Source organism: Lepisosteus oculatus, chromosome 3 (assembly GCF_040954835.1).
Source record: "Lepisosteus oculatus isolate fLepOcu1 chromosome 3, fLepOcu1.hap2, whole genome shotgun sequence".
Taxonomy (NCBI): Eukaryota; Metazoa; Chordata; class Actinopteri; order Semionotiformes; family Lepisosteidae; genus Lepisosteus; species Lepisosteus oculatus.
This window is the reverse complement of record NC_090698.1, coordinates 64,525,136-64,546,744: the sequence shown is the minus strand read 5'-3', so window position 1 is coordinate 64,546,744 and position 21,609 is coordinate 64,525,136. Positions and strand designations below refer to the sequence as shown.

At 38.6% G+C, this 21,609-nt stretch overlaps 1 long non-coding RNA gene across 1 annotated transcript in view; it reads right to left on the bottom strand.

The window, feature by feature from the left end:
• Window positions 1-2,560: 2,560 nt before the first annotated feature.
• The window catches only part of LOC107079222 (uncharacterized), a 107,605-nt gene continuing 88,556 nt past the window's right edge, over window positions 2,561-21,609 (bottom strand). The window contains exon 6 of the long non-coding RNA XR_011189103.1: window positions 2,561-3,731. This is a non-coding gene — a long non-coding RNA (uncharacterized lncRNA). The remainder of the gene's footprint in view (window positions 3,732-21,609) is intronic.

Sequence of the window (21,609 nt, the reverse complement as noted above, 5' to 3'; positions counted from 1 at the left end):
TGTCTGCATTGGGTAATTAATGTATTTAGCTGAAAACGTATCTCAAGTTAATTACATGATTCCTTATAGATATTGATTCATCTTTCTATGTAATTTGTTATAAGCTGCATTATTTTAAAATGTAACAGACATACATTACAATGGGCCCTCTGTACTGTATTTGGTGAGCTACAAGTGAAAACACTCAATCTAACTAACGTTCCCTGAATTGATCCTATTCCCTTCATTTTTATGGGAATAGCCTCCTACTTTATGTTGTATGGGCACAGTTTATCCTTTTCTAATCTTATTTTATCTTATCTCTCCTCCATGTTTAAATTGTTCTTAGGGGGAAAAAAATCTCCTATATTAATTTAGCTATAAATCCTGACTTTCTGGTCCCTTAACCCAACATACTTCAGGGAACAGGTTCTTTACCCCTTTGTTCTGGGCTCCTACTTTTTCTACATCAGTTCTCAGACCTTACATTCTTGTTTCTCTCCCTAGCCCTGTCAGAGAAGACAAGATTTAAGCTAAACTATGCTGTCTTTAGAGATGATATTTTGCTCTTTCTAAATAAGTGCGGTGCTTTCTGATGTGTACAGACATGTTGGTGCCCAATAATGTTGAATAATTCTAGTTTATAGTAGTCATCCCCTGTCATTAATCTTGACAGACCTGAGAATTAGGAAACCTGCACTATAACTGGAAGTATAATGTATGCTTTAAAGAAAAAGGTACACATTCTTGAGAGTATGTCATCTGAATGTTGACAAAACATTGAGTCAACAGCATAGATCAAAGGCAGAGAGAACTTATTTGAACTTACTGCTATGAAACTACCTTATTTGTTAGAAAAAATATAGCAATTTGAATTTAAAATGTGTTCTGTACAGGTTTCCTTGTGCATTAATGATATTAGACCAGTGTAATAAAATTGTTATTTTGGTGGAAATGTCTGCAGGACCTGGTATGGAATTAACATGCCAATAAATACCTCAATATTGAACACGAGATGACAAATCACACATTTGTCGGACACATTTGGCTTATCTAGCCTGAATAGCAGACAGAAACTTTTGATTCAATGATCTAATCCAGCAGCTTGCTGAAGGAAGCCAGGGTATCTGCTTCAACCATAAAGCTATGTAGCTTGTTCCATATTCACACAACCCTTTGAACAAAGAACTACCTCCTGTTCTCAGTTTTAAATGCACTTTCATTTAATTTCCTTTTGTGTCCTCTATGTCCAAAGTCATTGAGACATGGATTAATATATTTTTATTGACATGGACTTTATTGGTCCTTTTGAAACAAGCAAGAAAAATCTCTACACACTTTACCATTGCAAATAATTCATAACAGGTAATCTGGAGGCTATAGGCTATGTACAGTGTAATGTCAGAGAGAATTCGTGCACTTCTCAAGGTATGTTTGTCTCCCTTGAGTAATTAAATCCCTGTGGTTTACTGTCATGCTATAAACACATAATAGCATAGCTAATCTTCAAAAGAGCACATTAGCCTGTTGTCAAGCAAACTTCTAAATTGCCTTGGGTGGCAAAATAGTATCACATTCAGATTCAGGAGAGTGAAAATTGGCTGTTGCAAGTCAAGGTTAACAAGCTAAAAAGGTTCTTTATTACGTAAATCTTTTCTCTACATATGTTTAGAAAATTAGTTAATATACCTAAAATAATTCCGATGTGTAAAATGCCTTATTATATATTTTTATGTTTTATTGTATTTTCATAGCTGATACAGTATGTACTTATCCCTGAAAATGTTTTCCCATTTTAATTTTAATTAAAATTTTACAACAAAAATACATAAAGTGTTAGTTACACTACAATGTTCGCACCCGTTCAGAGTTTATTAACAGTAGAAATGCAAGTTGCATGTAATTTCATGGAAAAAACATGATTATGTTATGATTCCCACCTTTAGCTATATTATTTCCTTTGAAAACATCTCATTTGAACAGTGACAGAATGTAGGATACATTTAAAATTTGTCGTAGACACATCACTCATCACGCAGAATAATTTGATCGATGCAGTGCGTCAAAGGCCTGCTTTTATTTGTGATTAATAATGTGGTTAATAATTTCCAAAGAAATGGGGAGGAGCACTGGACTTCACAGACTCGTTAAATATTGAGAATAATTAAAGGCTGACTAATGTCAATTTTCCTGAAATCACTGTGTACACCAATGCCAAAAACCACTGTGAAAGAGGTTTTTGTTAGAATTTGAAAAATTATTTTTGAACTAATCCATGAAACAAGTAGTTATCTTAAGGTACAGTACATCCCTGCAGTAGATATTCACGTAAGGCCATCAGCAGTATGAAATATGTTCATCAATTTCCCTACGGGATTAATAAAGTATTATCTTATATTCCAGCTCCAGGAAGGATGATCTCTGCATCTGGAGCTAACGTACAGTGGCAGTCATTTCAGAGACAGTCAAAGGAGTGTTTTTTTAGAAAAACGTTGGTCATTTGTATCTAGGCTTCCTTCAAAACATTCTAATTGACTGATTTACAGATACCACAGGCACAATCTTGGGGTCTATGAAATTTATTAGGAATTGATAAATATTTGTTTTTCATATTTTAAAATCAGAATACAAATCATTCATACATGCCATACAGGGGTTGTATTTTCAGTGTACATATGCATTTTTAATAAGTAATGTTTTGAGCACAGCTCTATAATCCCCTTTAAACATATCCTGTTCTTTTCCCAGCTGTTAACAAAAATCATTGGAGGAAAAAGTTAAATTAATTAAACCACAAATAAAAAGAATCAGGTTCAATGATCCATTACTGATTGATGTGTGTTACCAAGGCTACAAGATAAGTTATTGATATACATGTTATTGCAAGGAGCAAGTTATTGGACCTCTGACTCACATATTGATCACAAATCCTCAAGTGGCCTTTTTTCCTTTTGCTAAGCTAGATATTAACCCTTTGTCTCTCAGCTCAGCAGGGTTGAGACTTTTTTGCTGTACTGTGCTACTATATGGAATGGAATCTACTGTATGACGTTTTTCAGTGAACCTTTACCAAATGCAGTGTTAAGCTTCATCTGTTTGAGTTTCTTATATACTGTATACCGTGACTGACAGTTTAAGATTTAAGTTTTGTCAATGTGCAGAAATCTAAATGACAGTTTTCCAATTGTATATGTGGTTTATAAACCATTTCATTTGGGCCACCTTTCTCAGATCACTAATAATGGAATCCTAAAAGGAACTCAACAGTTTGTCTTCAGCTCTAATCTTGACGTTAAGAACATCAACTTTCCATTTGAGTTAAGATAAAAATGTGAAAAGTTTTTAACACCTTCCATTTAAATGCATTCAAGTGGCATTCATGTTCAAAGGTATTAACTTTACATCAAGTTTCTCATCTCGCTTACTTGAGTGCCTTCTAAGTGTTACATTCTGGTTAAAGTAGAACTCCACTAGAGAAACAATTAACATACAAATACACACAAAACTGTTTTTAAAACACCCCTGATACGGGTCGGCTGGCTGGAGTACACTGCTGTGGTCTGACCGACCGGTGAAGGTTCACTGGCAGGTCTTGGATCGGTGCAGATGGTCCGACCGGAAAGCCCAGCGCAGTGACCCTGACTGGACGCCTGGGGATGAAGGGAGAACAAGGAAGCCCACTGTGGTGCAGCTGACAGGAAAGGAGCGCCGCTAACTTCAGTGCTGCTAGCGAGGAGTACAGTACCTGGATGCTGAAAGGAAAGCGATGGTATTGGAGACTCAGGATCTCACAACGACAGGTTCCCGAAGCCGGGCAGTTCAAGGAATTAGCGGGATTTCCAGGGCTTAGAGGTGGCGATTAATTAGACGGATGATCGGATGACTGGGTCCCTGATTGAAAAGGAGAGGGTCAGATATACAGACAGCCTGACCCGGTCCTCACAGGCTGGGTTGCAATGCAAGCACTCGGGGGAATGCTGCTGTTGCCCGTGGCAACCGCGGGCAGTGAGCTGACCCCAGCCCAGGCCTTACGATCAATTAATATTGTATTATATACTACCCTATAGGCATCCATATAGGATAGCTGTTATTAATAGCCTATACTTTAGCATAACAAACACTTATATGATCTTCATGTTATGACAAGCTCCAGTGTTCCCAAGTGTCCATGTAGGGCGAATCCGACTCAGGCAGGTTTATCGCCCTGTTGCTGACAGAGGGCCATGCTAGTCAAGGAGAGGGAAAATGCAGAAAGGAGTGAGAGAAACATTTGTAGAGCTTCCACTGGATAGACACGAGGACAAAGAAAAAAGAGTTGTGTCTTCCCTTCTGTTTAATAGGAGGAGGAAGAGGAACAAGTGAGCTTAACCAAGGGTGACAATTTAGCAATTCAATGACCTACAAAGTGGTTCTAGGTCATTTAAATTTATGCCGAGCTGTTTGAAATTTCAGAGAACTTACAGAAAGTTCATTTTCCATACTTTATACTTTGATTTTACTCTTTCATCTTTAAAATAAAATCAGATGAAAAACGTTTAGAAAGCCTGAACTAATCCACTCTCCAAACGTCACGAATGGAAAATGTATGAAATTTACAGTACTTGCCTGACTCCACCAATGTGAATGTGGCTTGTGTAAAAAAGTTTCCGAAAGGAAACTACTTCTAAAGGAAAATGACGATGCCATTTAATCAGCACAACGTTCACTTCAGGGGAAATTTCTCTTAGCTAAGAAATTCTTTTAGCATCTGTGCCCAGACAATTACTATGGCAAGCCCGCTGAACCATTCCGACTTTGAATTTGACATATTTGTAATTGATTAACAAGAGGCAAACTATCTAAAGAAAAGACAAAAGCAATCATTATTTCCTCCTACACATATTTCTTTGGCAAGGTGAAATCTGGAGTGAAGATTAAAAGATGGTTTTGGAGTTGGAGTCAAGTTGGCCTGAAAAAACAAGCCCAAAAAGTCTTTGAATAATATCATAGTATAGTACTTTCAGTAAATTTGAATTATTTCACCAAATAATAGAAAAGAATAATAACTTTGATGGCAAATGCTGAAAACCTTTCATAATTCTCTAGTGTTATTTGGAGTTAAATTCTCCTTTTGTAAAATACTCCACAAAGTTGTTTGTGATACAAGCTTGAACTTTGGTTAGTGATTTGGTAATGCCAAACACCATAAATAAAAAATATAATGCCATCTTGTTTTTAGCAGTTCAATGAATCTATCTTAGGATGACCATACCTTTGCTTGTGGACTGACCGACTTTGTGAGATGTGTGGAAACAAAGCTACAATCAATTCCAGTTTCAGAATATAAGTAGTATTTGGCTCACTGTTTGATCCAACAGGAGCGATAGATACATTTTTCTATTTTATTACCAGCTGCTGCAAATAGCCATCTTCTGCAAAGAATAAAAGGTCATCAAAAATGTGTAGCTGAAAAGAACTACAGTAGCAATTGATTGATGACTGTACCAGAAGTGTAATAAATACAACACCAAGACACAAGACAAAAACAAAAGCAGAAAGCATGCAAAGTGCTTATAAATTATGAATATCCAATGCTGACAGATATCCTTAAAAATGACAGATATTTGGTTGACAAATGATGGAAGTGACAGAGGGATCCCTAAATATTTGCCTTTTCTGTCATAGTTCTGTTCTGCTTTGGAAAAACAACATTATTTTTAAAAATGCAGTGGGAGTTAACACTTATATGTTTTTTATACCTCAAAAACGTGAAATGACAATGAAATGACACTTACTGTAACTCTTTGGCAGGGATACTCTATGGCAGGGATGAGGCTGTTAATGCCACACCCCGATTTTCACACTGGCTTAATGACCTCGCTGATAATCAGGATATTGATTTTTTGTGACTGCCCCAACTCTACTTTTGATGAGAGATTTCAACATTGGAATACCCCAATAAAGTGGTAAAAATAACTCTCTGGACAACGAGGATACTGAAAATGTTCAGTTAATTGTAGCTTTTTCAGAGACTCACCCACAAGGTTTCAGTTAGAGATTACTACCATCCATTCAAAAAGAATTGTCTTAAAAAATTGCAAATTGGCTCCTCAGAGTACTCCAGAGTACTCCTTTATTATTTCCCACACACATTATTAATTTGTACCTCATAGTTCAATATAACTGTCTACTGGCCAGCAGCCATATCACCCTGCAACTCACAACTGGCAACCCACTATAGCTGAGCAGGTGTGGATGGGAGACCTCCTGAGAAAAACTAAGGTTGCTGCTGGAAGAGGTGTTAGTGGGGCCAGCAGGGGGCGCTCACCCTGCGGTCCAGGTGGGTCCTAATGCCCCAGTATAGTGACAGGGACACTATACTGTAAATAAGTGCCGTCCTTCGGATGGGACGTAAAACCGAGGTCCTGACTCTCTGTGGTCATTAAAAATCCCAGGGTGTTTCTCGAAAAGAGTAGGGGTGTAACCCCGGCGTCCTGGCCAAATTTCCCATGCCTTCTATTAATCTCCTTCTATGAATTGGCTACATTACTTTGTTCTCCTCCCCCCACTCCGACGGCAGGCGGAGCGACGCGCTAGTTTGAGTATTTCTCGGACGCAGTTAATGGCAACATCAGCTCAAAGATTTGGTTCAAACCACCAAATGGAGACTGGTGTGCCGGCAAGCGGACCCTGCTGATGCGGGATTACGGCTAGGAAAGAGAGAGTTCAATATAACTGTCTGACTGTTCTACCTTCCTGAACTCCTTCATCAAATATGCAATAATTGATATATTAGTAAATATATATAATAAACATTATAATATCAATACTACAAAGTCAAAATATTGGAAAAAGCAAAAACAGCATAACAATGCACAATCTCCAGTCTTAATTTTGAAGATCCTGGGTTTTAGAAGAGCAAGTCTTTATTTTCTTTCTTTGTTGAAGTGATAAATTTTAGCATTTGCTGTGACAATACTACCTTATATGTGTTTCAAATATTTAAATAGTCTTAAGACACTGAATATGAGAATATGAGAATGTGTGAATTGTGTTACTTTCTTAAATATATGTACATATCCAGTCCAAAGAGAAGAGAGCAGACGTGTCAGATCCACAATGATAATATGAATATTTTCTCAGACACCAGTCAAATGTACAGTATATAAATGTTAGAATAATAGAAAAAGTTACTTCCTTACAGTGTTATTGCAGTTGTGAATTGGGGTTTAACTTGACATTTCTGAATAACAGTCTCTCTAGCTATTGCAGGTTAATATGGAAAAAGTGTTTTCGTAGAGAAAAGCTTTCTTTTCCACAGACTGAAGGGAACATGCTGGTTGTTACATATGAATGCCCATTTCCAGCAAAGCTCACTCACCCCAGTTGTACCTTTGTACCTCGGAATTAGAATCAGACTGAAGAGCATGCTAATGAGGCCTTCTCCTTTGTTGAAACATGAAACATTGCTTTATTAGCCCTGAGGGGTTAATTATTTGAATTAACCTTTTACTTCAAAGTTGAAACACAGTACTATTTTATACATCGCTAAAGGCAGTATTATCACAAAATGTTAATTAAATAAAATGGCACCAGAAGCATTTTTACTCAATTAGTAAATTAGTAACATTACGTTATAACCTTAACATGAATGCCTAGAATGCCTTGTTTAGGATGAATTAAATAGGATTCGCCAAGAAATGCAACATGCAAAAACTGATTTCAAATCCATTAGATCTACCATCTTCTTTTCTAAAAGCTATATACATTACATGGTATTGTACATCCAAGGATGTACTGTACCAATTTTCAATATAAAAAAGTAACTCATTTTACAGTAAATGGGCTTGCAGTTAAGCAATATAATTCATTAGGAGCAAGCAGAGGTTAATTCTATGCTCAACAGGAAGAAAAAGAAAACACAATATTTCAGCTTTGGAGCATATTTCAGGTATGAAGAAGAATGGGAGAGAGCAGGAATATGAAGGAAAGAGCTACTGTAAGTAAGTAGGGAAAAAGAAAGGATGGATTAAGATAAGTTTAGCTTATTTTTGATCTTGTACTGTACATGATTTTCTAATAGAAAATGTGATATGTAGTTTATATAACGAAAGTTTGGGAGGGATGACAACAACCACGCTCAATCGTTCCCAGCCGTCAGTAATCAGCAATCACTCCCTTCGTCCTTCCTCAACGCTATAAATACCAACGCGATATCCCTCTCCCTTGCGTGCGACTTTTGCATGTTCGGGTGCGTCTTTCACTTTGCACAAGCCCGTGCTAATTTCTCTTGCATTTCAATCGCCTTCAGACCTGTACATTTTCTGCTCTGACGAAGAACCTTTGTCAGCACAGAGATTCCCCTACACTCCTCGACCAGCCCGTTCCTCCTGCCTTTCATTCCAGCGTCCTGTCGCCTCCATCCCCTGCCTTCCTACCAGCAGCACTCATCTCCGGCCAGCTCTCTCAAGATTCAACTCCTTGCTGAAGTTCACATGTTGCAATTATCGAATTCTCCAAGCAGCCCCCGCCTCATACGTAAACGTAAACCTTCCCACCGCAGTCGTGCATATCCGCTCCTCCTTTCCCTGGATCGTCTCCCACGATTACAGACCTGACGCCGTCATCTGAAGGCTTGCGACAGACCAGTTTAAAGAAACGCTTCCAAATTTTCCGGCGCCCTCTGCTGAGGTCACCCGCGCAGCCGTTCCCCAGCCTATGATAGAACTTGATAGGCCTATGATAGGCCATCAATGCTTGCTATCCAGTTCCAGAGTCCATAAGAGTCCCACCAGTTAATTCCTTGACACTAAATTTATCGTCAATTAGCAAAGGTGTTACTTGCCATAAGGTCTACAGGCTCCGCATTTCCTTCGAGCTGGCCACTCCATCCATCTAGGAAACCCTCATCAAACTTATAACGGCTATAAAAGACCGAGTCACTACTGTCTACCTCCATCTCTCCTCCTGATCACCATGCGAATCAAGTGCAGAAGTCTCCAATTTCCATTGCTGCTTTTGAGGGACACAATCGCAAACATGGGCCCGTATCCATCCGGATAACACCGGCACCACTAACCCAATCCAATAATAGCAGCGATTTCCTTTCCCATCTCCAAAGAGCTTGTGTGGTTTCTCATCGTTTAGACCTCATGTTCGTTTGAATTCCCTTCCGTCAACACCTCAACGCATACCTATTATAAGCAACTCGCCTAGAGTACGCCAACAGAAGCCAACTTCCCTTCAGTAAACCTATACAGAACGCAGACAGGGACTCCGACCTCCCTACTGCCGCAACAATCCATGCGTCACAGACCACAGACCATTCTGCATTGGTGGCTTATTCTTTTTGGGGGTTCTGGCCTCCTTGTCCTATGGCCAGGAGGCCAGCCCTCAGCCAAGCAGGTTAAGCCAAATATCAGCTCCATAATAGTTCATTACGCTTCAATCTTGGCATTGTCATTCCTAGTGAACTTATATATAGTGTTCCAAACTGCAAAACATAGCATATTTTGGAATTGTAAAAATTTAGATATGTATTATGTACTGTATGTTTGTATAGTCAAAACATTTGTTATATTTTGCAAAAAGATTTGCCACATAATAACTTGGTGTAGATCATAGTAGGTGCCAATTATTGTTATTATAGCATGCAATAAATATTGCTCTATAGAGGCTGTTCAAGACATGTTATGATAAGACTGTTCACCAGCATTAGCTAACGAATGAAAATTAAAGTGAGATGAAATTCAATTTGACCTAATGTTCTTATCTTTTGGAAAGAATACTCAGGCGTCAAGCTTATCATGCAACTCCAGGGAGACAACAGCCATGAGATTGTGACAAGGGAGATAGACAGGGAAATAATTAGACAACAAGAGATACAGGGCAGGTGAATTTAAATAGGCTTTGGATATCCCAATGCTGGATTTTCTGATATCTGCTCCCTATAATAAAATGCCAATATTACGTTTATTGTGATCAGGAAACTAAATAAAAACTTGGTTAAAAAAATTCAGAGACCTTCACACAATTCAAAATGCACAGATTATTTTTTTCTGAATTCTGACCGTCATATAGAACTATTATTTTATGTGACAGCAAGGTTTCAGGAACAGATGTAACAGTCTGCTCATTACTTTAACCCAGCATAGTCACTTCCCCTGGCAAAACACAGACTAAGAGTAACACTATACCTAACCATAACTGTAACCAAGCAGAATACTGCACTTTAACCCAGCCTAACACTCTCCTTAACATTATCCAAAGTTGAGACCTATCTCTATCCTTTACCTAAGATATTCCAATCTACCACTCTGTGCTGTAAAAACTAAATGTACCCAAGATTAAACCAAGCAATATTACAAAATTATTCCATACCTCAAACAAACTTTATAAGCTTACTTGTCTAAACTCTAATTGAACCATGAACTTAGCCTTGGCCCTAAATTTAAGCCTGATCCTAACTTTAATACTGGCACCAACCAAAACTAGACATGCTGGAAGTGATCTAAGCAAAAATGGAAATGAAAAATGTCATTTTTTTTTAGTTGGCACAGTGGTTAGCAGTTGGCATTGCTGCCTTGCAGTGCTGGGGCCCTGGGTTCTGTTCTTGGGGTGCTGTCTGTGTGGCTTGCATGTTCCCCCTGTACTCGCATGGGTATCCTCATGGTGCTCCACTTTCCTCCCACAGTCCTACGACATACAAATAGGCTAATTTGCTGCTGAGAAGAATTGGTCCTGGTGTGAGTGTATGATGTTTGTCCTGAAATGGACTGTCGTGTCGTCCATGGTGTGTCCTGCCTTGTGACTGTTGGTTGTCAGGAAGGGCTCCAGAACCCCCATGACTCTGTGTATTGGATAGAACAGTTAGAAAATGAATGGATGGATATATTGGTTTTAAGAGATTCTTGAATAACTGATTTTATTATTGCTAACAAAAATGATGATTATTAAGTCACGAAATAAGGCCTTTCTTCATCCAGATGACACTTTTCCAATTCTTCAATGCCTCGAAAATCATTTGGTACTCCAGGCTTGGTACAATGCTTTGCTATATGTTTAGGGGCTTCAAAACAGGTAATAAAATCACTTCACTATTACTGTATATGGCCACAATGGTGGCAGTCAGTAGTTAAAAATAACAATTTCTTTCTTTTTTTCTTCACTCATTGCCACAAGAACTCACAGAATTAATAGGCTTTAGAGAGGCTGCTCAGGTTCTTCTAAAAGCAATTAATAACGAAGCAAAACTAAACTGCAAAAGTATATACTGTATTTTCTGATATTAAATGATATTAAAGAGTTTAGCTCTAATAGTTTTGATATACGGGCACTTTCCCATTTCTCATTTAAATTAACTGTAGTCTCCACTCCTTTTAAGTCTCAATCTTGAAGACATTATACAAAGTCCAGTGTACATATTGCTGTCTTAGCTCTCCTCTCTATAATGGATGGCAATCTGACATACTGTCATACTAAAATATCCACATTTTCATTATTTTAACTAATGCAAACACAGGGGAATTGTGTCCAGTCACTTTTCTAGACATACCAACAATGCTATTGTCTCTACAGTCTGACGCTGCTTATTATTTTGAGGTTTATGGTCTTCACAAAAAAAGTCACAGGCTTTTTATAGAAAAAATAATACAAAAAATACAATAAATAAATGTAGTTTCTCCATATCTCTATTATAACTATTAATAAATAATATAGATACATGTTTTTATATTTTACTTTTACATACATACAGCATTATTTACCCATACTTTATTGCACACAACATACTTTTGATAACACAGCAGTTGCATCAGGCCTGAAAGCACTTGGTTGTACTTCAGGAGAACAGAGTAATGAAGCCAATTCATAGGTGGGGATTATTAGGAGGCCATGATCGGTAAGGGCCATTGGGAAATTTGGCCAGGATGCCGGGATTACACCCCTACCCTTTTCGAGAAATACTCTGGGATTTTTAATGACCACAGAGAGTCAGGACCCTGGTTTAACGCCTTATCTGAAGGACGGCGCCTTTTTACAGTATAGTGTCCCAGTCACTATACTGGGGCATTAGGATCCACATAGACCGCAGGTTTAATCATTATAAAACCTAAAGAGAAATGATTTTTAATAACTCTTGGTATTTTATTAATAATAACACTGGGACTAAATGTATAATAATTCATTTAAATTGCTTAAAAGTGTCTAACACTTTCCAGCAGTCACAGGCCAATCTGTCAGAAGTATATCATACATTACTTACAATGTCTTCTTTCTCATTAACCAGGTGCAATATTAAATGTATTGCATTATGCTTTCCATTAAATATTATAATTACATTACATTAATATATAATGTAATGTGTACAGCACCATGTTTCTGTAAGACTGTTCTTTACTGTAGTCTATGTGTGTGTTTTTGAGTAATTCATGCTTTATTTATAACAGTGTTATACAGTAAAAAAAATCAGCCCACTGAACACATACTGTATACGCAACACACAAACAATCATTCTTATAAAAGACAAAAGCTACTAAAAAAGCTTTGATGAGATTATCCAGGATTTTGAAAAATGTGGTGATCCCTTCTCCCCTAGGATATTGGATAATCAATGATTTGCTGTTATTTATTTTAAGGAAAATAAAACATGAACCGTTTTGCAGATACAATTACCTATGTGTCTCAAAATGTATACATATAACAAATGACATGTGGTTTTGTCTCTTGAGTATAAATATTAAGAATTGCAATTTCACCAGCTTTCAAGTAATAGAGATTATATGTGGGCAAAAGTTATCATGACAGGTTAGTGCTATCTTAGTCAATGGCAAATTATGAAATAATATTTGTATTTAAACCTTACTCTGCATTACAAAACATGAATATTTCACCAACCTTTTACTGTATTATAATTTCCTAATTATTTTAATCATTTTAATTTGTATTGTAAGCTGTCATTTAACCATATTTATGAAAGTAGAGTGCAGTGTAATTGAAAGTTTCAAGTGATTGATTTTATTCAGCACCTGTGATCAAAGCCAACACATGTGTAGCCTAGTCCTTTAAAGTGTTATAATTATCATAAAAATACTTCCTTCACCTTCACTTTCACATAAAACCTGAAGCAATCTTGAAGTTTCACTCAAAATCAATACCCAATTAACCAACAGAAACAAACATAACCCCTACCTGTCAGTTTTATTTAGCTAACCATCTACATTGGCCTACTTTGTCTTTCGTCCTTTTGCATATTTTACTACCATTCTCTTTTTAGAATCAAAAGAACACAGCCACCTTCATCATTTATTAACAAAAATGTGATTTTAAGGATAGATATCTATAAATGTAAATGCATTAATTTAGATTTTTATTGAAAAATATTACCCGCTTTCATCTGCTGGCAAATGATGTACAGTAAAGCAATTCACTAAAAATGTCAGTAAAGCTCCTATTTTGAACCCAAGTGAAGTCCTATTATCATGGCTGGCCCCTAGTTCAATCTTACAGCATATCTTCATCTTTTTAATGGGTGCAGGAGGACAGCCAGAGGCTCCAAAATGTGAACTTGATGTCATTTCAGGCATGTCCTGAAGCCTCTTGTATCTCACTTAAAGCAAATCTCTGAATCTCTGAAAACATGTACAGTATAGCCGCCAGCGTGTCTCATTTAACTGTTCTCTACTCTTGCCTATTTTGACACAGGCTAACAGAGTGTAGCTGTAGCCTAAAGGACATCAAATTCAGTTGTTAGCCAGAAATATTACATTTTCTTTGATCTCAGATGAAGTGTTAGTACTTACACCAAAAAAAACATTTTTCTTAGCATGTATTTTTTATGTATTAATTTTACTGGTATAATTAGTATTATTTTGAATGTGAGGTGTGACAGTTCTTTAATCATATGTAGAGAAAGATTTGCACTGTTTGGTGTTACAGTACAGTATATTGTGGATCTGTCCAGTATATTGTGGATCGGTCCAATATCCAATTAAAATGGTTCTTAAGTTTATTTGCAGCTTGCACCACATACTGAATGAACTATCCAGGAAGAATATGAACATCAAAACAACATCTGTGAAAACAGCCACAAAATCTGGAAAAGTGAATGTGCTGTAGACCGATTTACATAAAATTTCATCCCACATTAATTGAAGTTTACACCCCATTATCATCATAGCAAAACACAGAAGAAGAGAGACAGTAGATGGTTCCAGCTTGTTAAAGGAATACAAGTACAGTTGTTTATCCTGACAAACCCAATTTACATCGCTAATCCAAACAAGTTTGCTCTACTACAGGAGTTGAACACAGACACTCAATCCTTGGAAGCCCAAGATGACTTTTCCCAGGATATCACCATTATAGACAGTGATGTTCATACACCAATCACAGCAACTTCAGTCAGTACCAGTGCTACCAAAAACACAAGTTCATAAGCAGTAGTGGTTGCTGGGGACAGTGTCCTCAGTCTCACCACAAGTGAAATATGCACTAAAAGGTCAAAAACAGTATGATGTCCCACTTGAGTTGAGGCGATTAAATTCTTCTAAAGAAAACAAGGCCTAGTTGTCATTTTTCTTTTTGGAACAAACAACATTGGGATAAACAGCACTCTTTCACCATGAACAGTTTTCAAAGACCTTGAAGAAAAACACAGCTGGCCTCAGCTTGCCAAAGGCTGGATTTGTAGATTCCAACCATTGCTGAATTTCTTCATCAATATTAGCTTTCTATAGAGGCAACTCCCAAGATATGGGAAGAGCTCATCATGGAACTCAATATATGACCTTGGGGGCATGTTTATTTGTAGATCATTAGTTCTATGTTGGAGTCATTTAAGATTAAATAAATTGCTGCCCATTCTATAAATCAGCTGCGCTCCACAAAGAGCCCGTCAATAGACTAACGCAGTGTGGTACTCAGAAATATTGTAAGGATAACTGTGAAGATGACACACCCTTATCTTTTTTCCTGTCATTACAGAATTAATGCACATTAACGTGACAAATCACTGATATCTTCACAGATGGTAGTCTTGATTCAATGGTATGAAAACCAAGACAGTTGATCTCATTGTCCTGCAGCTTTAATCTGTTGGAACATTAAGCAAGGTATTACAATATACATATACATGTTCTGCCACCTATTTTGCCTTGGTTGCCAGTGCCCCACTGAAGTCGTTATTGTGGAATAACTTTTTATTTCACACATAGACTGGGAGAAAACATCAGGTACACACGCATCTGAAACTGAAGGTAGACGTGAGTATCAACCACTTCTTTGTGCTATATATTATCACTTCAGAACAACTACTACTGGTGGTTGAATTCCTGCATTGCTATAGTCATTTCACACAATAAAGCACAAAGGTAAGTGAACAATTGTGATCATACTTTACCGTAGTAGTCTGTAATAATAATTGGTTTCAATTATATAGCGCTTTTCTGGACACTCCACTCATAGCACTTTATAGTAATGGGGACACCCCCCTACAACAGTACCACCGATGTACAGCCCCACCTGGATGATGTGACGGCAGCCATAGTGCGCCAGTACTCACACCACACAGCAGCTATTAGTGGGGAGGAGAACGGAGTAATGAAGCCAAATCATTGGTTGGGATAATTAGGAGGCCATGATTGGTAAGGGCCAATTCTTTTCGAGAAATACCCTGGGATATTTCATGACGAGAGAGAGTCAGGACCTTGGTTGTACATCTCATCCGAAGGACAGTGAGTTGTAGGGTGATACGGCTGCTGGTAATATAATCTATTGTAAAAATAAAATTTCATTTATGTATTAAATCAGCAAAAGAACAGCAATGAATGGAGTAATGGGAAACATTTTGATCATGAAAGGAAAATAACTAATGTATTAAATTAACATTTCACATTTACTGAAAACTGTTTACCAATTAAAAAACTGACAACACGATTAAATAATCTCACGAGAGAGGAATAAATGCTGTACAGTAGGTACTACAAGTAACTAAGATAAATTTAATTTATGTTATTCATAAGTCACTCACAAAACTTCCTAAATAATTGATTCTCAGACTTCAGGTGGTAGGTTTTCGAGAACACATTTTGAAAAGAAAACATGGAGTACACATAAGCAGCGGATGCTCTAATTGATGTGATGCTATTAGTGGAGAATGACAAGGATGTGTATAATGACCATTGTGCTCCTAATTTATATAGATAATCTGGGTTCAGGTACAGTATAGTGAGCCTATACCTGGTCTCACTTTAAATAAATTAGATACTGTTGGAAAATACTACCAAAACAGGTAGGTTTAGCAAATGACTGTAGACTTAGTAGTAAAGAAAATTCAGAATATCTTGACACAATTAGAGACGGAGATGACATTCACATTCATTGCCATGAGCTCCTCCTATTCCAACAACATTCATCAGCAATACTTATAGAAAAACGTAGTCATCCTTTTAGATACAGTACAGTGCAGGTACAGATCTAATTAACTCAGGCTGCAAAGTCGTGATGCTTCATAATATTCAGCCCATGCTGTATTTTGAGTATTTCCCCATGTGTATTTACTACAGATACTGTATTTTACCCTGTATCCTACAAGCATGTTACAAGGGAGAGAACAAGCTATTCTTGTCAGCTATGATAAATCCATCATCATGAAACCACTGGATTTCCATTCTTCACCACAAGCAGATATTGAGGTTTTATATTTTTGGACATTCTGGACAAAGCTGAACACTTCTTAAGTGATTCTGTTACATGCTGATCACTTGCTTTAGCTCAGTAAAGCTCTAAGGCCAGCCAATAGTACAGAACAATTCTTGGGAAATCAATCTCAATGAAGAGTTTGTGGTGGGTAATAATTACAACTCTGTTCCCCAGAAGAAAATCAATCATCCTATTTAGAACTAAATCAATCACACAACTGCAATCACTGTTGAAATTGCAAGAAAATAATGTGGAACACAGTCATAAGGCACATCTTATTAAATTCACTATGCAAATATTTTTCAGGATTTTGGACAAGGCTATCCATGTAACATACAATTATTAATATTGATATTCATAACTCATGCTTATGGTGATGTAAACTGATCTGCCTTTTAACAGCCATGGTAACTTACAATAGCACCATACTTCAACACTGCTCTTTCACACTGCCATTTCAAAAAGAAACTGAAAGCAGGACTCTCCTGGCTCCTTCTATTGGCTCCTCCAGGGAAGTCTTTTGCCTGGAGGTAAGATTGCACCCAACAGTCTGGTTTGTACACAAGCTGTCATTAGCTACAGCATGTGTGACCAAGATTCTCTAAGAAACCAAAAACGTCTGGGGTTTGTGTGAGCTTGTGTTGGTCAGTGTATCCTTGCCCTGTAACAGTAGGCCATGTCACACCTGAAGAAGACTCCACAGCCCAAACGTTGTGTTTCCTTTCTTTTCTTTTCAGCATGGAATAAACCCGTTACCTGTTCCTTTGCAGCCTACACATGCTGACGCAGCTACTGTACCTACTTGAGCTACCCGAATACTTGCTTAGTACCTGTGGACTTCTGTCCTAATGAGTGATTATTGTTCCTCCAGTCATTGATAATCATTTTTAAATGGCACAGTGCTTCCGTGTACAGTGCTCATTCACCCACTGGGTATAAACGACGCTGTGGAGATTATATCCGCAATTAGAGAATCTATAATTGTAACAAAGCTTTGTTAAAAACAACACAAGTGATTGGAGATTTTCCTTAAATATTTGAAGTCACTTGATTATTTTTATAGGGAGAAAAATCCATTAAAGGGCTTTTGCTGAAAAAGCATCAATAAAGAAGAGAAAATGAGAATTGTTGCCCATGTCCAGGTTTAAATATGGTGGAGTACATGCATACTATGGCCTTATTTTTTCTCCTCAAGTATATACAGTACTATATAAAAAGAATGGTGCAATATACAATACACACAGGTTAATAATCCTAAGCATTAAGCAAAGCCTGTAAATAAAGAGGATAACAGTAATGGACTGGCCATCTGAATTCTATCAACATGTTATGGATCAGTTTAAAAAAAATACCTTTGATGAAGCATTACCAAAATATTTCCAGAGATACTAGTCCAGAAACTCAGTGCACTGGGTATCGACATCACCGTCTGCAACTGGATTCAGGACTTTCTGTCAGGCAGACCTTGTCTGTCAGGCTTGGAAATCACACCTCCGACACACTAACTGAACACTGGTGTCCCCAAGGGGTGTGTGCTTAGTCCATTGCTCTGCTCTTCTACACCCATGACTGTAAGGCTAAACATTACACCAACTTTGCCGATGACCCCACAGTTGTAGGTCTGATCACAGACAACGATGAGAGGGCCTACAGGGAGGAGGTCAATCCCCTTACATTGTGGTGTGAAGACAACAACCTTAACCTCAACGTCAGCAAAACCAAGGAGCTGATCGTTGATTTCAGAAAACTGCAAAACGGACATCCCCCTATCCACATCAACGGGACTGAAGTAGAATGGGTCAGTAATTTCAAATTCCTTGGCGTCCATATCACTGAGGACCTCACATGGTCTCTCAACGCCACCTGTCTGATCAAGAAAGCGCAATAGTGCTTGTACTTCCTAAGACATTGAAGAAGACTTAGATATGTCCAGAGGTCCTCACTAACTTTTGCAGATGCACTACAGAAAGCACACTGACAGGTTGCATCACAGTGTGGAATGGCAATTGCAGTATTGCTGACTGCAAAGCCCTACAGCGGGTTGTGAAAACTGCCCAGTCTATCACTGGGGTTGCCCTCCCATCCATACAGGACATTTATGACAGATGGTGCTTGAGGAAAGCTCTAAGCATCATCAAAGACCCCACACACCCCAGCTACAGACTGTATGACCCTCTACCATCTGGAAAACAGTACCGGAGCATTCGGGCCCTGACTACCAGACTCAGAGACAGTTTTTATCCCTGCACTATCAAACTATTAAACTCCCAGCCTCTCTCACCTACGATCTGAACCTCAAAGTGCCTTCTCTCTTTCCAAAACTCAAACACACCTTGAAATCTACCTCTACCTCACATGTCAAGAAGCTCACTTCCCATAATTTTCTATCCTTTATTTCATTCTGTTGATGTACTGTATGATTTTGCACATCTGATGTTGTTTTGCACATTACCTGTTACCTGTTGTTGTTTTGCACACTGCCTGTTGTCTCTGTCTTTCTTTTCTTATACAATTGTATTGTTGTTTTTTGTAGTACTTATCATCTGAGAGCTAGCTAAATAGCATTTCGTTATACCATATACCTGTATATGAGTACAATGACAATAAACTTGAACTTGTACTTGAAAGTTGCCAAGAACTGGTTTCTAAGTACACTGAATGACGGCTATCTGTAAATGAAGCAAACAGAAGGCACATGAAAAGAAAGGATGTTCAAATATTTTTGGTTAAGTATGAAAATGCAGTTATGCCATTTCCCCTTCATCCATATCATACACTATTTTTTCTTTTATTACATAGCCAGATCTCGTTTTGTATTGTTCAATAACACAATTAAAATTGACAGATTTTTAAAACTTTCTTTCTTTAGATTTGTCTGCAGCTGTATAAATCTAAGCTAGTTTTTCATTTCTTTGGCAAAAGAAAATAAGTCTATCTAACTTGTATACCACCGGATGAGATAGATGCGATGGTGTGGTACTGTTAAGAGAATGTTAAAATAAAGATGCCATTTATATTTTGGACACTGTCCTCTAAGGCAGTCATCATCTCTTTATAATGATAATAGGGATCAGGCATGCATGGTTTGCGTCACTGCAGGCAACTGTAAGTCTATAATGAGATCATTTAAAGGTCTCAAACATTAGTTGTATTGTGGAAATAGAGCATGGGTCATTACTCTATTAGGGTCACTAAATCCCATTTGAACACAGCTTTAAATTCTCTTTAACCTGGTAATTAAAGCTCAAGGCTCAGAAAAATATTACAAGTCTGTGAAGAATTTTCCTCCATGCAAAAGCATATATACAGTACAGGCATACATGAACAACACAAACACCACATGCATGCATTTTCTCTTTCTATGAAAACATAATTATAATAACAACAATAACATCGGTATACTGTATATTGGATCGGTATGTTTGGCATACCAAATGTATTGTAACGCAACGGGGGCTCAGGCGGGCGCCCTTGCCGCATCTGGTCGGCCCCATCCTGACTGGAGGCTCGAACCCGGGACTTCTGCGTCTCTTTGCAGCGACCCAGCCCCGTGAGCTAAAGAGAGATCTCTCCACAGCCCAGTAGCTGTGGTCCTGCTATCACAGGGAAGGGCGGTGACGTCACCCGCTCTGGTACGCCGGCTCTTACACACAGTGCTTGTCGGCCGTAAGCGTTACACTCTCCCCCGCTTAAATCGCCGTCCCCGGCGAAGGGCTATCCCGCCCCGCTTCTGACACCAATGTAACGCAACGGGGGCTCAGGCGGGCGCCCTTGCCGCATCTGGTCGGCCCAAATTAAAGGTGGCTCGAACCCGGGACTTCTGCGTCTCTCTGCAGCGACCTAGCCCCGTGAGCTAAAGAGAGATCTCTCCACAGCCCAGTAGCTGTGGTCCTGCTATCACAGGGAAGGGCGGTGATGTCACCCGCTCTGGTACGCCGGCTCTTACACACACTGCTTGTCGGCCGTAAGCGTTACACTCTCCCCCGCTTAAATCGCCGTCCCCGGCAAAGGGCTATCCCGCCCCGCTCTGACACCAATGTAACGCAACGGAGGCTCAGGCGGGCGCCCTTGCCGCATCTGGTCGGCCCCATCCTGACTGGTGGCTCGAACCCTGGACTTCTGCGTCTCTCTGCAGTGACCCAGCCCCGTGAGCTAAAGAGAGATCTCTCCACAGCCCAGTAGCTGTGGTCCTGCTATCACAGGGAAGGGCGGTGACGTCACCCGCTCTGGTACGCCGGCTCTTACACACAGTGCTTGTCGGCCGTAAGCGTTACAGTATATTCAGGCTTGTTCGCAACCTGCTGCAGCGATTTCTTGAAAAGTGGTATCTGGACAGGTGAAGGTAGAGATTCAATACAAAATGGTGGTTGCCTGCCATACAGGATCATCATTTAAAGATAACAGTTAAGTAAAGGAGATGGGCTGCTTGTCTGTAATCTTTCTTATGTTCAATACAGTTAAATGGTAACATTAGTTCCTTCTTGACAATTGCAGTAGGTGTTCAAATAATAACATCTTACGTTTAATAACATCTTCCTGATCTTAGTCTTCCTAATACTGCATTATGCAGTATTGGGTGGTTCTAGAAATGCTATTAAATTGACATCAATTAATACACACTTCCTTACTAACAAGGTATTATTATGGACCAGGTTTATTACTGAGAAAGGTCTAGACTTTTTAACTGAAACTGGCATCAGCAAAATCAACTTCCTGCTTCTTGCTATACTGCATTCTTCCTCCTGGGTATCTTTGCTTCGAGAAACTCTATGAAGGGTGTAAAGGGCCTGTATAAAAAGCATGGGCCAATACCTGTACGGTTTTAAATCATCTGATTGTGCAATATTGGCCCTGATGTGACCATGTGTGTGTTTGTGTCTGTATGTATTCTGCCTTGCGCTAAAAGCCACTGTGACCCTGAACTGGATTACAAAATGGATGGATGAAAGCAGC